The sequence below is a fragment of the Coregonus lavaretus genome, assembly GCF_964263955.1.
Source record: "Coregonus lavaretus genome assembly, contig: HAP1_SCAFFOLD_1041, whole genome shotgun sequence".
Taxonomy (NCBI): domain Eukaryota; kingdom Metazoa; phylum Chordata; class Actinopteri; order Salmoniformes; family Salmonidae; genus Coregonus; species Coregonus lavaretus.
In genome coordinates, this window is record NW_028165287.1 from 157,297 (window position 1) to 162,500 (window position 5,204).

Genomic DNA, 5,204 nt, shown 5'->3' on the forward strand with positions numbered 1-5,204 from the left:
ATCAGATCTTCCTGACGTGGAAACAGAAAACAACCCATTGTGACCAAACAAGGAATACGATTGTGACGTAGTGTAAAAACAATAAAACCCAGCAACCAGACGTGAACAAAAGAAACATGTTTTATTATTAACGTCTTCAGTAAATAGTGAAGAGCTTCACAACAGACAGACAACTTCAACACACACACACACTTTTTACACCGCATAGCCATACTCAGGTGACAGAGGTAACGGGTAAATAAAATAATCTAGTTTTTATAAAAAGGAACAAAGGTCTTATTAACATTTAGATAAACACATCATTATTACTATCAATCTCCTCTTCATCTCTGCTTCCACGTGTTCAGAGATGTTCTCACAGGTCCAGTCTGCTGCAGTCTGGGATTACAGCCAGCGTCCTGGAGACAGACACACACTCCGTCAGTCACACCGCAGACAGACGTTACTCTGTTGGGTTGTCAACCACCTCTTATGGCTTAGAGTGGGGGGGGACTGAATCCTGTAGAGGGAGGGGGGGGGGGGGACTCCGGAAGCACACTTGTGTTCCGCTACACAACATTGGTAATAATAATAATAATAATATGTTAATTAAGTTCATTCACCAGAGAGGTCCTGTTGTAGTGGGGATAAACGCACAGAAATACAGGAACACGCACAGAAATACAGGAACACGCACAGAAATACAGGAACACGCACAGAAATACAGGAACACGCACAGAAATACAGGAACACGCACAGAAATACAGGAACACGCACAGAAATACAGGAACACGCACAGAAATACAGGAACACGCACAGAAATACAGGAACACGCACAGAAATACACACAGAAATACAGGAACACACACAGAAATACACACAGAAATACAGGAACACGCACAGAAATACACACAGAAATACAGGAACACGCACAGAAATACACACAGAAATACAGGAACACACACAGAAATACAGGAACACACACAGAAATACAGGAACACACACAGAAATACACACAGAAATACAGGAACACGCACAGAAATACACACAGAAATACAGAAATACGCACAGAAATACACACAGAAATACAGAAATACACACAGAAATACAGGAACACGCACAGAAATACAGGAACACGCACAGAAATACACACAGAAATACAGGAACACGCACAGAAATACAGGAACACGCACAGAAATACACACAGAAATACAGGAACACACCCAGAAATACAGGAACACACCCAGAAATACAGGAACACGCACATAAATACAGGAACACACCCAGAAATACAGGAACAAACCCAGAAATCCAGGAACACCCAGAAATACAGGAACACGCACAGAAATACAGGAACACACAGAAATCCAGGAACACACACAGAAATACAGGAACACACACAGAAATCCAGGAACACACCCAGAAATCCAGGAACACACCCAGAAATCCAGGAACACCCAGAAATCCAGGAACACACAGAAATACAGGAACACACCCAGAAATCCAGGAACACACCCAGAAATCCAGGAACACACAGAAATACAGGAACACACCCAGAAATCCAGGAACACACCCAGAAATCCAGGAACACCCAGAAATCCAGGAACACACCCAGAAATACAGGAACACACCCAGAAATACAGGAACACACCCAGAAATACAGGAACACACAGAAATACAGGAACAGAATTCCCCAACAGAAGGAGGCAGAGTTGTGAGACTTTTACTTACTGATGAAGTCTGTGAGGTAGTAGTGCCAGGAGGGGTCAGGCCTGGAGACAGAACGATACTGACCTGTTACACACTGACCTGTTACACACTGACCTGGAGACAGAACGATACTGACCTGTTACACACTGACCTGGAGACAGAACGATACTGACCTGTTACACACTGACCTGTTACACACTGACCTGGAGACAGAACGATACTGACCTGTTACACACTGACCTGTTACACACTGACCTGGAGACAGAACGATACTGACCTGTTACACACTGACCTGTTACACACTGACCTGGAGACAGAACGATACTGACCTGTTACACACTGGCCTGGAGACAGAACGATACTGACCTGTTACACACTGAACTGTTACACACTGACCTGGAGACAGAACGATACTGACCTGTTACACACTGACCTGGAGACAGAACGATACTGACCTGTTACACACTGACCTGGAGACAGAACGATACTGACCTGTTACACACTGACCTGGAGACAGAACGATACTGACCTGTTACACACTGACCTGTTACACACTGACCTGTTACACTGCTGACCTGTTACACACTGCTGACCTGTTACACACTGCAGACCTGTTACACACTGACGACCTGTTACACACTGACGACCTGTTACACACTGACGACCTGTTACACACTGCTGACCTGTTACACACTGACGACCTGTTACACACTGCTGACCTGTTACACACTGCTGACCTGTTACGCACTGACGACCTGTTACGCACTGACGACCTGTTACACACTGCTGACCTGTTACACACTGACGACCTGTTACACACTGCTGACCTGTTACGCACTGACGACCTGTTACGCACTGACGACCTGTTACACACTGACGACCTGTTACACACTGCTGACCTGTTACACACTGCTGACCTGTTACGCACTGACGACCTGTTACACACTGACGACCTGTTACACACTGACGACCTGTTACACACTGACGACCTGTTACACACGGCTGACCTGTTACACACTGCTGACCTGTTACACACTGCTGACCTGTTACGCACTGCTGACCTGTTACGCACTGACGACCTGTTACACACTGACGACCTGTTACACACTGACAACCTGTTACACACTGACGACCTGTTACACACGGCTGACCTGTTACACACTGCTGACCTGTTACACACTGCTGACCTGTTACACACTGACATGTTACACACTGACCTGTTACACATTTCAGGAAGCTAGGCGTATGTTGCACGTCACTACTTCACAGGAGAGTCATTTTTTATATTTTATCAAAATGCGTTTTTTGGCAGAAATGCCTTCTGGAACATGTAAACGTTATTGTGCCTTAACACACTCATACGCCATCTGTAAATATGAATAGAAGTGTTAAAATTACGAGCCTAGTTGGTTTAGCCACGGGAAAAGACAGGAACCTTCCGCTAGCCCTGATTGGCTGAGATAATAGATGGGCTGGACATTCCGGGAGATGAGTTCTAATTGGTCTGACATGTAGCATGCTTTGTGCCTTTGGAAAGTATTCAGACCCCTTCACTTTTTCCATATTTTGTTACGTTACAGCCTTATTCTAAAATTGATTAAATTGTTTTTTCCCCCTCATCAATCTACACACAATACCTCATAATGACAAAACAAAAACAGGTTTTTAGAAATGTTTGCACATTTATTAAAAATAAACTGAAATATCACATTTACATTAGTATTCAGACCCTTTACTCGGTACTTTGTTGAAGCACCTTTGGCAGCGATTACAGCCTCGAGTCTTCTTGGGTATGACGCTACAAGCTTGGCACACCTGTATTTGGGGAGTTTCTCCCATTCTTCTCTGCAGATCCTCTCAAGCTCTGTCAGGTTGGATGGGGAGCGTCGCTGCACAGCTATTTTCAGGTCTCTCCAGAGATGTTCGATAGGGTTCAAGTCCGGGTTCTGGCTGGGCCACTCAAGGACATTCAGAGACTTGTCCCGAAGCCACTCCTGCGTTGTCTTGGCTGTGTGCTTAGGGTTGTTGTCCTGTTGGAAGGTGAACCTTTGCCCCAGTCTGAGGTCCTGAGCGCTCTGGAGCAGGTTTTCATCAAGGATCTCTCTGGACTTTGCTCCGTTCATCTTTGCCTCGATCCTGACTAGTCTCCCAGTCCCTGCCGCTGAAAAACATCCCCACAGCATGATGCTGCCACCACCGTGCTTCACCGTAAGGATGGTGCCAGGTTTCCTCCAGACGTGACGCTTGGCATTTAGGCCAAAGAGTTCAATCTTGGTTTCATCAGACCAGAGAATCTTTTTTCTCATGGTCTGAGAGTCTTTAGGTGCCTTTTGGCAAACTCCAAGCGGGCTATCATGTGCCTTTTAATGAGGAGTGGCTTCCGTCTGGCCACTCTACCATAAAGGTCTGATTGGTGGAGTGCTGCAGAGATGGTTGTCCTTCTGGAAGGTTCTCCCATCTCCACAGAGGAACTCTAGAGCTCTCCACAGAGGAACTCTCGCATCCCTGACCAAGGCCCTTCTCCCCCGATTGCTCAGTTTGGCCGGGCGGCCAGCTCTACGAAGAGTCTTGGTGGTTCCAAACTTCTTCCATTTAAGAATGATGAGGCCACTGTGTTCTTGGGGACCTTCAATGCTGCAGACATTTTTTGGTACCCTTCCCCAGATCTGTGCCTCGACACAATCCTGTCTCGGAGCTCTACGGACAATACCTTCGACCTCATGGCTTGGTTTTTGCTCTGACATGCACGGTCAACTGTAGGACCTTATATAGACAGGTGTGTGCTTTTCCAAATCCTGTCCAATCACTTGAATTTACCACAGGTGGACTCCAAATCAAGTTGTAGAAACATCAAAGATGATCAATGGAAACAGGATGCACCGGAGCTCAATTTCGAGTCTCATATTAAAGGGTCTGAATACTTATGTAAATAAGGTATTTCAGTTTTTTCTAAAAAACAGTTTTCGCTTTGTATTATGGGGTATTGTGTGTAGATTGCTGAGGAGTTGTTTAAAAAAAAATCAATTTTAGAATAAGGCTGTAACGTAACAAAATGTGGTAAAGGTCAAGGGGTCTGAATACTTTCCGAAGGCACTGTATAACACGAGCTGCTCAGTACAGTGAGGGTAAGAAGTATTTGATCCCCTGCTGATTTTGTACGTTTGCCCACTGACAAAGACATGATCAGTCTATCATTTTAATGGTAGGTTTATTTGAACAGTGAGAGACAGAATAACAACAACAAAAATCCAGAAAAACGCATGTCAAAAATGTTATCAATTGATTTGCATTTTAATGAGGGAAATAAGTATTTGACCCCTCTGCAAAACATGACTTAGTACTTGGTGGCAAAACCCTTGTTTGCAATCACAGAGGTCAGACGTTTTCTTGTAGTTGGCCACCAGGTTTGCACACATCTCAGGAGGGATTTTGTCCCACTCCTCTTGGCAGATCTTCTCCAAGTCATTAAGGTTTCGAGCCTGACGTTTGGCAACTCGAACCTTCAGCTCCCTCCA

General features: G+C 45.1%; 1 long non-coding RNA gene across 1 annotated transcript in view; it reads right to left on the reverse strand.

Annotated features, from left to right (window-relative positions):
• Positions 1-223: 223 nt before the first annotated feature.
• The window catches only part of LOC311116020, a 9,013-nt gene continuing 4,032 nt past the window's right edge, over positions 224-5,204 (reverse strand). The window contains exons 3-4 of the long non-coding RNA XR_014611344.1: positions 1,711-1,751; positions 224-398 (exon numbers count right to left, since the gene is read on the reverse strand). This is a non-coding gene — a long non-coding RNA (uncharacterized lncRNA). The remainder of the gene's footprint in view (positions 399-1,710; positions 1,752-5,204) is intronic.